Source organism: Bos javanicus, chromosome 9, assembly GCF_032452875.1.
Source record: "Bos javanicus breed banteng chromosome 9, ARS-OSU_banteng_1.0, whole genome shotgun sequence".
Lineage (NCBI taxonomy): Eukaryota > Metazoa > Chordata > Mammalia > Artiodactyla > Bovidae > Bos > Bos javanicus.
In genome coordinates this window covers 35,253,376-35,266,258 of record NC_083876.1, presented here as the reverse complement: position 1 = coordinate 35,266,258, position 12,883 = coordinate 35,253,376, and the positions used below count along the sequence as shown (strand labels likewise).

Sequence of the window (12,883 nt, the reverse complement as noted above, 5' to 3'; positions counted from 1 at the left end):
GTGAAATGGTACCCCATAGTGGTTTTGATTTGCATTTCTCTGATAATGAGTGATGTTGAGCATCTTTTCATGTGTTTGTTAGCCATCTGTATGTCTTCTTTGGAGAAATGTCTATTTAGTTCTTTGGCCCATTTTTTGATTGGGTCATTTATTTTTCTGGAGTTGAGCTGTAGGAGTTGCTTGTATATTTTTGAGATTAGTTGTTTGTCAGTTGCTTCATTTGCTATTATTTTCTCCCATTCTGAAGGCTGCCTTTTCACCTTGCTAATAGTTTCCTTTGTTGTGCAGAAGCTTTTAAGTTTAATTAGGTGCCATTTGTTTATTTTTGCTTTTATTTCCAATATTCTGGGAGGTGGGTCATAGAGGATCCTGCTGTGATGTATGTCAGAGAGTGTTTTGCCTATGTTCTCCTCTAAGAGTTTTATAGTTTCTGGTCTTACGTTTAGATCTTTAATTCATCTTGAGTTTATTTTTGTGTATGGTGTTAGACAGTGTTCTAGTTTCATTCTTTTACAAGTGGTTGACCAGTTTTCCCAGCACCACTTGTTAAAGAGATTGTCTTTAATCCATTGTATATTCTTGCCTCCTTTGTCAAAGATAAGGTGTTCATATGTGCGTGGATTTATCTCTGGGCTTTCTATTTTGTTCCATTGATCTATATTTCTGTCTTTGTGCCAGTACTGTACTGTCTTGATAACTGTGACTTTGTAGTAGAGCCTGAAGTCAGGTAGGTTGATTCCTCCAGTTCCATTCTTCTTTCTCAAGATAGCTTTGGTTATTAGAGGTTTTTTGTATTTCCATACAAATTGTGAAATTATTTGTTCTAGCTCTGTGAAGAATACCATCCTGACCCTTTTATTGTTGAAATTTAAAAAAATAAAAGATACTTAAATACAATGGTGAATATATAGGACAAAACAGAATCATAAAATTTAATGCTGAATTAAGCAGTGAGCTGAATGTCTGGATCACCAAATTGGCTTTGAACCCAAAACCACTTAAAAATGGGTATGCTTGCTGTTAACAGCAACTGGCTTATAAGTGAAAGAATGGTCAAAGCTGTTCCAGTTGAACTTCAGGGAAATTCTCTTCTCAAGAACATCCTTTAACTGTTGCTGCAATTCATGGTTCAGTCTGGCCGAAACTGTGTTGGTTTCCTTATTGCGTTTAAATGAAACCTGAATAGCTTTCTTATCTTTCCCAACAGACCAAGGAATAGAAGGTTGTGATGCAGGAACAGCAGCTAGGATACCTGTCTTCTGTGCATGATCATCAACTTCTGGCCTTAATTCATCTTCTGATTTTAATCTCCTTCAAACAGGTTTAGGTGGTGGAGCAACAGGTGTTGTGCCTTTGTTGACATTGGCAGGAGCACTAGCAGCTGTCTTTTCTTCAATTTTACTATCTGTTTTGGCAAATCAAAGAGAACTTGCGGGATCAGAAGCTTTTTCAAACAGCAAGACCTCTGGATGTTTCTCGGCTTCATCATCTGTTCTTCATTTGCAGCAAACACTTCCAATTGGCTGAAATCTGCAAAATTTGGTTGTTCTGGTATCTGCTGAGGTGAGGTAGCAATGTGAGTTATTAGGCCATTGGCATCCACTGGGCAATGCACAACAGGACAAGGAGCCTGTGAGGGCTGTGGTCTTGGAGGCACTGCAAGAGATTGGGCAACAGTTCCAGCCTGTGGCTTTCTGTTGTGATGGAAAAGATCTGATTTATACCTAAAGATGATGATCTAGAATGAGAGGGCTGAGGCCTTGGAGGTGGAGGTGGTGGTGCAGTGTTTTTAGGAGAGGTTCCTGAATGAGACCTTGGATGAGTTATATTGTTTCCAATCTGTTCTGGATCTGAAGTAAGAGAGTCTGAAGTACTGTAACCATCTGCTACAGTATTTCCAGAAGCAAATTTCACTGATGAATTTATCTTATTTTCTTCTGAAAGGTCAGGTGTTTTCACAAGCAATGGGCTTAGTGGGATTAGTACGATCATTGCCAGTTCTTCTAAGTTCCATTTCCTGCATGTGGATTTTGCTTGGAGTCATACGAATGGAATGGAGAAGACAATGGCACCCCACTCCAGTACTCTTGCCTGGAAAATCCCATGGACGGAGGAGCCTGGTAGGCTGCAGTCCATGGGTTTGCGAAGAGTCGGACACGACTGAGCGACTTCACTTTCACTTTTCACTTTCATGCATTGGAGGAGGAAATGGCAACCCACTCCAGTATTCTTGCCTGGAGAATCCCAGGGACAGCAAAGCCTGGTGGGCTGCTGTCTATGGGATCACACAGAGTCGGACACAACTGAAGCGACTTAGAAGCATACGAATGGGAACTGGATGAACAATAGCAGTATCAGGATCAGCTGGTGCAATGTTAGAATCAAATTGGGTCAGAGTTTGTGAGCTTGAAGAGCATTCACTAAATGTCTCCCACTGCTCGCTGCTCTGATTCAGCTGGGACCAAGTCTGGTTTAGGGACAGCATTGACAGAGATTTGCCTGGAGGAGCCTCTGCAGGAGAGCCTGAATAACCTACCTCACCTGGCTGATCCCCAACGTCTGCTGAATCTTCCAAACCAATCAGTTTGGGCATTAAGCTTTCAGGGAGTTTTTCTCGTAAGTCATAGCCATTGTTCCTAGCAACTACCAGATGAAATGCAGCACAAAACTCAACCAGTGTCAAGGCTCTATCTTTATCAAAATCTGAGAGTTCCCAAATATGAGAAAGTTGAATAGGAAATTTCAATTTTGTAAAAAACTCTTTAGCTGTAGATCCTGCAGCTAAACAGGAATCAATCTGTTTAGATCAGGCTGAACGGTTTTAAATTGATTTACATAGACTGTCTTTGTTCATCTGTTATTTCCCAAGGATCGTCATAACTACTGGATTGCCTACGAATTTCATTGGCAGTTGTAGCTGAGGCTACAGTTCGTATTGTTGTCTGGTCCTAGACAGAAGCAGGATGCATAGTTAAAAGAGTACTAGTTAGTGGAATATCTGCAAAACTGACCCAGTTTTCTTGAGGTGGAGGTGGAGAATGTCCTAACCACACTGCGTCACCAGCAGAAGAACCTGATTGTGCTTCACCAAAGGGAGCCCAGAATGGCCCAGGCTCTGCAAGAGGCCTCTCACTCTTTCCTCCACTGGGATGACGGTATTGATTCCTCCATGTGTGTGGAGAAGTTGGTGGAGACTGCTGTGGTGAGACTACTGGGAAGCAGGTTCCTGCTGATCTATAGATGCGTGAGGCTGGGCAGTATCATGGCTTGTGGACCCCTTTTTCACTTGTCCCCTGCCAGGTGGTGGGGGGGGGGTGGGTTACACCATAGTTCAGTTCAGTTCAGTTCAGTCGCTCAGTCATGTCCCATTCTTTGCAACCCCATGAATCACAGCACACCAGGCCTCCCTGTCCATCACAAACTCCCGGAGTTCACTCAAACTCATGTCCATCGAGTTGGTGATGCCATCCAGCCATCTCATCCTCTCTAAGACCCTTGATTTTCAGAATCTGAAGAATATGAGGTTGCATGACAAGATTCCTCTTCATTCTTTGAAGCAACAAATCTTGGCAGAGGACGGTCCTTTACTGTATTTATACTTTCTTCTCCAGGGGATCTTCCTGACCCAGGGATCAAACCTGCATCTCCTGCAGCCCCTTCGTTGCAGGTGGATTCTTTACCTCTGGGCCACCAGGGAAGCCCTTTAAATTGTCTACTTAAATACAATTTGCTTTTCCCCAGCCAAACTTGCCTGTATTCTATAGCTATCGAGTTCTTTTCAAAATGTGCCTTCTGGTCACATCACTCCACTCTTCAATTTTAAAGAAAATCTGTCTGTGACTTCCCATTGCTCTTAAGGTAAAGCTAAATCTAACACAGTGCTATCCTGTAGAACTTTCTGCAATAATGGAAATGTTCCCTGAACTCTCCAATATGGTGTCTACTATCTGCAAACGGGCAACTAAGCACCTGAAATGTAGCAAGTTCAACTGAGGAATGCAAATCTTAATTCTCCTTAGTTTTAATTACTTTAAATCCAAATTTAAACAACCACATCAGCCAGTAGTATCCATGTGGAGCTCAAAAGATGGCCCCTGCATTGTCTAGTCTCTACCTATTCTCTAACCTTTTCTTATACCAAGCTCCCTACCTCTTGGTCTCTCTGACTCAGTCCTTTAAGTTTCACACATTCATTTTGCTTCCAGTTGACTCAAGAAAACTTTGCAAATATTATGCCTCTGTTAGGGGAATTCTTCCCATTTTTTTTTTTTCCTAGTTAAAACCTACTCATCTTTCAGAGGACTTCCCAGGTGGCTCAATGGTAAAGAATCCACCTTCCAATGCAGGAAATGCAGGGGATGCAGTTTCGATCCCTGGGAAAGGAAATGGCAACCCACTCCAGTATCCTTGCCTGGGAAATCTCATGGACAGAGGAGCCCGGTAGACTATAGTCCTTGGGGTCGCAGAGTCAGACAGAACTTAGTGATTAAACAACAACATCTTTCAGAAGATTCAAGAATGAAAATTGTGTCCCTAGGGAAGCCTTCTCAGCACATGAGGAAGCCAATTTCAAATGTGCTTAATTCATCATCATTGTCCTTGCAATTGTTTTAGTCTGATATTTATCTTTGTTGTTGCTTCCATAAAACTAGACTGTTAGATCAATGAAGGCATGGACCATTGTCACCCAGTAATTACTATTAGCATAGAATAAGTACTCTATAAATATTAATTACATCAAAGAGTGACTATTTTTTATTACTCTGTAGCTCCCAAAATTCAATTTGATTTGGGCTTTTGTGGTACTATCTTTGACCAATTTTTGTGTAAATACTAAGCATACAAAATAGCAACTAAAGAAAGTTTATCCCATTGCCAACCTCTTTCCAGACCAACAAAGGAATGGAATGTGAGAGCTTCCTTGGTATTTACTGATGCAGAAGTAACTGAACATCTGAGCTAAAAGCTCAAACAGTGATTATTAGTATCCAATTTACCATAACAGTCTAAATGACATTCAGGCTGACAAATTGGTGAAGAAAACTTTCATAACTTTCACCCACAATCTGAGCTGCACAAATCCCTCTGCTCTTTATATTTAATTTAATCCTTTTTGAAGTCATTTGTTCCTGTAACTGGCATTTTAATCTCTTATGTGCTTCTGGTTGTCCCAATTTCTCACTTATCAGAATACTCTTCTGCAGCTTAATGCTTTAAAAGAGGCTTTTGGAGTTTTACCTAACAAGATTCTTAAGTTCTCTTTCAAGGATCTTTGAGTTTTAATCTTTTTCTTCATAGTGACAGGCTCAATCCTAATTCCATGAATACATCTTGAACTTTTGAGGGGGACAGGTTTATAGGGCAATCTGTGTATTCATCTAGTCTGCCTCCCACCTTGAAGACAAAGATGTTGTCTCTCTGAATTCTTTAAAGGGCATGTAATAGAGACTAGTGTACTCTGCAACTAGGTGATTGTCCACACAAGATGGTCCCATTATAATCCCATAAAGCAAGGGTCCTCGACCTCCAGGCCACAGACTGATACCTCCTGTCAGATCAGCAGCGCCATTAATGTGCACAATAAATTTAATGCACTTGAGTCATCCTATGACCAACCTAGACAGCATATTAAAAAGCAGAGACATCACTTTACCGACAAAGGTCCATCTAGTCAAAGCTATGGTTTTTCCAGTAGTCATGTATGGATGTGAGAGTTGGACTGTAAAAAAGCTGAGCGCCAAAGAACTCATGCTTTTGAACTGTAGTGTTGGAGAAGACCCTTGAGAGTCCCTTCGACTGCAAGGAAATCCAACCAGTCCATCCTAAAGGACATCAGTCCTGAATATTCATTGGAAGGACTGATGCTGAGGCTGAAACTCCAATACTTTGGCCACCTGACACAAAGAACTGACTAATTTGAAAAGACCCTGATGCTGGGAAAAATTGAAGGCAGGAAGAAAAGGGGATGACAGAGGATGAGATGGTTGGATGGCATCACTGACTCAATGGACATGAGTCTGAGCAAGCTCTGGGAGTTGGTGATGGACAGGGAGGCCTGGCATGCTGCAGTCCATGGGGTTGCCAAGCATTGGACACGACTGAGTGACTGAACTGAATTCTACTTGTAATGTAGAATAAATATGCACTTATTACAATTGACTTGTATGTAATAATAATCAAGCTCCCACAGCCTTATGAGGTAGGCATTATTTACAGTCTGCAATCAAAACATCTAAAATCCAGAACAGCTGAGTAATTACTGAAGATACTATAGATGGTAAGTGGCTAAACCATGCTTCACACTCAGTGTGATCCAAAAACTAAGACTCTTAACCCTGATCTCATACTGCCTGTTGTCAGGGCGGAAATTTGGACCCCATTTGGACCTTTCTTTATTCAAGAGCTGGTTATCTTTGTAGAAGCCGTTTTTCCCATCTCATATTATAATCTTTATGAACATTAAATAATTGTTGAATGAATGAGTAAATACATATTAAACTTATCTCTGAGAAAGATAGTTAACTTGAAATGTGAATGGTGTTTGTTCATTAAATCAGGAAAAGAAAAGTAAGGAGAAAGGAGAAATCTAAAACTAGGTTATTGAATCATTCTCCTATACTTCAGGAAACATCATTATAGGGGTGATACTGTTATTTCTGTGTCTATAGAATATATAGATGTGAGGAAACTAGGCCTCTGAGAATTTAAGTAATTTACCATATGAAGGCCCTAGAAATCAGTACAATCAGTGTTTAAAAGCTCGATTGCCTGGTTCCAAAGCTCATGATCTTAAACTAATTTACCATATAAATGTCACCAGGGGATCTGACATATCCTCTTGGGGTTTTAAGTCTATACATGTGTAATTAAGAGAACTTTGGTTAAGTTCTCGTTTTGCTATTAATGAATGCTATAATTCTAAATAATCATTTCCAGTTTGTGGCGAATTACTTACTGAGAAAATGACAGTGCTAGAGGTAATGCTATTTAAAACCTATGCTTGATCTAATGGTTCATTAGTCTGAAATTTACCAGCTCATTTTTGCAATCATAATTTATTCCAACCGTGATATCTTCAGTTTAAAAATGTGTATATACTAACTGGATGCAAACAATAGCTATTGTTGACACTGAAAATTTGACAAAATATATCATTAAATGAAAGAGATGCTGAGTTGTAGAGAAAGTTACTACAGTCCACCTAAGTATGACACATTTTCATGAGATTTATGCTAAAACTTTGAAAAAAACCCTAAATGTTCTAGCTGAATGACCTCATCTATAGCAATAGTTTTCCTGATACAGAAGTTACTTTATGTTTTAAAATGGTATCACATCTTCTGTTCTTTGAATCTAATTTGTCAATGACAGTGGCCAAGAATTGATGAATGATCCAGTAGAGAATTACATGGTATTTAGCTTTTCTGGAGAGATATGACATTTCAGGTTTAGGATGATTCATCTCATGGTTAACAATGTCAAGTTTTCCTGTGAGATGTTAGTTGCTGCAAGAAATATAATGGAGCCATCACTGGTACATCTGGAGGTGGGCTAGAGTCTGCTGGCTACTCTGGTGTGGCTATGTGAAAGGATTGGCATGTGTCCAAACCATCTATTGGGCAAAGTCTTCCGAATTTTAGGCAACTGCTGATTTGAAACACCCTCTTGTACTCCACATGCAGTTAGTACTCCCCTGCTGTTCTGGAAAGCCTTATGTCCTGAAAATCAGTGAAACCATTAAAGAGTTTTATTGACCAACAGACCCTTGCTACTGTTAAGTCACTTCAGTTGTGTCTGACTCTGTGTGACCCCAGAGATGGCAGCCCACCAGGCTCCCCTGTCCCTGGGACTCTCCAGGCAAGAACAGTGGAGTGGGTTGCCATTTCCTTCTCCAATGCATGAAAGTGAAAAGTGAAAGGGAAGTCGCTCAGTCCTGTCTGAACAAACCCTTGGGTGTTTCCAGAATTTGTGCTCAATCCCATCAACATTTGTCAAGGTTAAATCCCTACTATGTAGGATTCACAGCCTACACAAGATACTTTGCTTTTCTTGTAGGCTTCCCATCTATTTAGCTCTTTAAAAGAGGTTACTAAAAAGAGAAGACTCTGTAGACTTTACCCATCTAATTGGAGAAGACCCACCCACACAGGAGACCCCTGGCACTGCACCAAGGTAACGGGTGGTGGTCACTGCTGGGGGGAAAGATTGGGTTTGTATCCATTATTGTTAGGTGCTCACCACAGCTAACCTTAAACAGTTAAATCAAGGAACTATAAAAGGGTCAAAAATGAGCACAGACTCGATTCTAAATTCTGGCTATGATTCGTGAGTGATGCTAATTTCTGAAAAGATTATCTCTGTGATTTAATTTCACATGGAAAACATCCTCCCTTTGCAAAGCTGAACCTGTGGCTTCCTGGGTTTCAGAGAAATCTTTCAAGAAGAAATCATCCAGGAGGAGATAGGCTATTATTTAAATGGTCTTGACGTTCCCATGACCTTTAGTTCCCTTCTGACCTTCTCACTCCCTTTCCCAGAGCCTGTCGTAAGCCAGATGCTAGATGGGTACTCATCCCCCAGGCCCAATTTCTCTTCTCAATGATGAAGTAGGCAGCATTTTTCTAAAATGACCTCAATAAGAAAGCAGAGAAAACAAAATTTATGAAATAAAGATAATAAAAGCATCCCAGCTAAAACATGTTGCTCTTTATAGTATAGTTATTTCATACCATTTACTAGCTTTGAAATCAGGTACATAGTTCCCTCCCATAATTCAAATTGACACTCCAATGTGAACCCAATAATGAGTTCTTTTGAGTAAAAGGTATTTATTTTTATATACTATTACTTATCCCAGCCTTGGTTATAATTTATAATTTTTTATTGAAAACTTGTTATATATTTTCATCTAAAGAGTGATTCTAATGATAGGCAGAATAACTATACCTGAGAAATATGGTTAAAGAGTGCTGCATATCATTCCAATCCCACAGAAAGGCAATGTCAAAGAATGTTCAAACTACCACACAACTGCACTTATCTCACAAACTAGAAAAATAATGCTGAAAATTCTCCAAGCAAGGCTTCAACAGTAGCTTCAAAGTGAACAAAGGCTTCAAAGTGAACTGAGAACTTCAAGCTGGACTTAGAAAAGGCAGAGAAACCAGAAATCAAATTGCCAACATCCTTTGGATCACCAAAAAGGCAAGAGAGTTCCAGAAAAACATCTACTTCTGCTTTATTGACTATGCTAAAGCCTTTTACTGTGTGGATCACAGCAAACTGTGGAAAATTCTTAAATGGATGGGAATACCAGACCACCTTACCTGACTCCTGAGAAATCTGTATGCAGGTCAAGAAGCAACAGTTAAAACCAGACATGGAACAACAGATTGGTTCCGAATTGGGAAAGGAGTATGTCAAGGCTCTATATTGTCACTCTGCTTATTTAACTTATATGCAGAGTACATCATGCAAAACGCTGGACTGGATGAAGCACAAGCTAGAATCAAGACTGCCGGGAGAAATATCAATAACCTCAGATACACAGATGACTCTACCCTTATGGCAGAAAGCAAAGAGAAACTGAGAAGGCTTTTGATGAAAGTGAAAGAGGAGAGTAAAAAATTGGCTTAAATTCAACCTTCAGAAAACTAAGATCTTGGTGTCTAGTTCCATTACTTCTTGGCAAATAAATGGGGAAACAATGGAAACAGTGAGAGATTTTATTTTGGGGGGCTCCAAAATCACTGTAGATGGTGACTGCAGCCATGAAATTAGAAGACTCTTTCTTCTTGGAAGAAAAGCTATGACCAACCTAAACAGCATATTAAAAAGCAGGACATTACTTTGCCAACAAAGGTCTGTCTAGTCAAATGTATTGTTTTTCCAGTAGTCATGTATGGATGTGAGAGTTAGACCATAAAGAAAGCTGAGTGCCGAAGAATTAATGCTTTTGAACTGTGGTGTTGGAGAAGACTCTGAGAGTCCCTTGGACAGCAAGGAGATCCAACTAGTCCATGTTAAAGGAAATCAGTCCTGAATATTCATTGGAAAGACTGATGCTGAAGCTGAAGCTCCAATACTTTGGCCACGTGATGCAAAGAACTGACTCATTTGAAAAGACCCTGATGCTGGGCAAGACCGAAGGCAGAAGGAGAAGGGGACAACAGAGGAAATGGTGAATGGCATAACCTACTGGATGGGCATGAGTTTGGGCAAGCTCCAGGAGTTGGTGATGGACAGGGAAGCCTGGCATACTGCAGTCCATGGGGTCGCAAAGAGTCAGACACGACTGAGAGACTGATCTGAACAAAATCCATGTCTGTCACTGGCTACTTATATTGCCTTAAATTTCCCAAGTTTCTATTCAGCATAAGGTACTGAAAGTTCTTGACAAATAAAATACATCATTTGTTCTTGTTCACTGAGCCCTTCCTGAGAATACATAATAAATATGAGCGACAACTGCAATCCACTGGAAAATGCTCTGTTAGATGTCAGATGAAAAGTCTGTCATTTCAGTGGTGCCATAAACTTAGGACATGGAACCAAATTTTAAAAAATCTGCACATATTGGTAGAATTAATGAAGTATTTGGTGGAAATTAATATTTCAAAATTAATTGTACAATAGCAAAAAGAAGTCATGAATTGTTTGTAATCTCAGGAGAGCAAACTCTAAGTTAATTATAAGTTCAGCATGGGTCAACAGTGTGAAGGGAGGCTCAGGAAGGGACTGTGGCCTTGAAGTGACTAAATGATGTCACTCTCAGTTTGGGCAGGGTAGAGGATCACCCCACTAAATCCTGCACTGGACAGGCCGTGCCTCAGTGTTTGATCTTGTAAGCCTTGCCATTAGGAAATAAGCATGGTGGATATCACCTAGGAAACGGGGATAGTTTGTCACCATTTGTCATCATGAATGAAGGTTCCAGAAACTCTTCATTGTTATGAAGAGAATAGAGCTGAAAGAGTGGTCAGAAAGATGAGGTTTGAGCTCCTATTGTTTTATGTGAGAGTTGAGTAGTTTGGGGCAAGTAATTTTACTGCTTTAATGCTCAGTTTCCTCAGCTATAAAACTGGCATAATGATATCATCTTCTTTATAAAGTCATTGTGCAGGTCAAATGAGATCATTTAAGCTAATGCATTATCTAGGTTGTACATGCTATGCAAATACATGAGAAATAATTAATCCTGTTCTGAACACAAAACAACATACTGTGCAAGAGGGAGAAGCTCATTATTTATGATTTTCATAGGGTTAGAGGCAGGAGTAGAAGTGAAAATGAAGCAGATTTGGCTTAATGGATGAAAGAAGCTAATAATAATTGATAATGTGTCAACAGCATCATTGGTTGCCTCAAGAAAGTAGTAAGCTTCCTCTCTTAGGAGGAATTCAGGGAGAAACTAGATGAAACCTAGATGGCGAGGTTGTGAGATAATTTACTGAAAGGTTTATAAAAATTTTTCTTGGTGAAAGAGTTTACCAATCTGTTGAGGTTTTGCTACAACCCCAACATGCATTTCCAGATCACTCAGTTAAGGACAGTTATTTGACAATAATTACAATGTCAGTTGGAGGCCCTAGCACACACTAAGCACCAACCATATTCCAGTGAGCCTAGAACATTTATATACATACCTCTCATGTTAAACCATGCATTGCAAAGGAAGGAACAATTCCACCTTAAGACCTGTCTCCTCTACCCCCAATAAAATATAGCTGTTAACAGGACAAGAAGTAGAAAAAGTGTTGTCCAAAATACTGCTTCTCCTTTCTTGTGCCAACACTTTCTAATCTAGCCCCCAATACAGTGCTGAGAAAAGCAAGATTATATGGACCAGTAGTGTAGATTGCAACATATATGCAACAGCAAGCAAAAAAAATTCTGTGCCACCCAGAAAATTATTACCTTGCAGAATTCATAGTTTTAAAAAATCTTGCCTGGCTCTTTAAACAGAAAAGAGCTCAACTCCTTTTCTGACAAATGGTATCAGTGATTCTACTTGGAGAAATGAGTAATCAAATCTCACGTTTCAGAAAATAAGCTCAACACTGTAAGGATCAGGAAGATATATATTCCCTTCACAGCCCTATAGTGTTTGACAAACTGGCTCAGAGCAAAGGCAACAGCAATTGGAGCATCTTTGCTTTATTTCAATACATCAGCATCAGTTTGGCTAAGGGCCTTGAAAGGTGAGGGCCCAAAGGGGAAGGACAAATGCCAGCTTCCTTAATCTGAAGGTACCATGCAAAACACAAAGACTTTATTCTTCTTGCTGGCTGGGGCTCTCTTTTATGGAATATGTGAGAATAGACAAATACATTTTCTGCATTTTCTAAAAAATCAATGGATTGCCACTGGGGGCAAAGAATGATATGTGCACACAACATAATATTTTACTAACCCAGGTTTCTCTTCCTGTGGACTCATTTCTAAGTTCAGTTGAGAGAAATGAGGAAAATGCTACCAAGGGTAAATCTTTATTCATCTCTGGGTGTATTTGGAAGTCAACTTGTGAGCCCACTAACAGCAGGTTGAAAATTGTTGAGGAAAGCACCTGTCCTACCTTCAGTGATGACTTGCAGGGGATGAATGTGCCAAATGGGACATCCATGCGTCCCTGTGAGTTACAGCCTCATTTTTAATGGTACAGGACAAAGAAATAGCAACAGACGGTCATTGTAAATCCTTCTATTTTTCAGAGTCAGCTTTCAAAGGGTGAAAATTATTAGATAATTTAAAGCTCTTTGAGTTCAAATGAGAGAAATGGCAAGATGAGTGCTTTTACGATTCTTAGAGCCTTCTCTTATGAAAGAAAAGGTGACTTGCAAGAATCCTCTGATGAACAGGCACAAGCAAATATGACTGTTAGAGG

At 39.9% G+C, this 12,883-nt stretch overlaps 1 pseudogene; it reads right to left on the bottom strand.

Annotated features, from left to right (window-relative positions):
* Window positions 1-1,035: 1,035 nt before the first annotated feature.
* LOC133254501 (ralBP1-associated Eps domain-containing protein 1-like) lies at window positions 1,036-12,622 on the bottom strand (annotated as a pseudogene).
* Window positions 12,623-12,883: the final 261 nt, after the last annotated feature.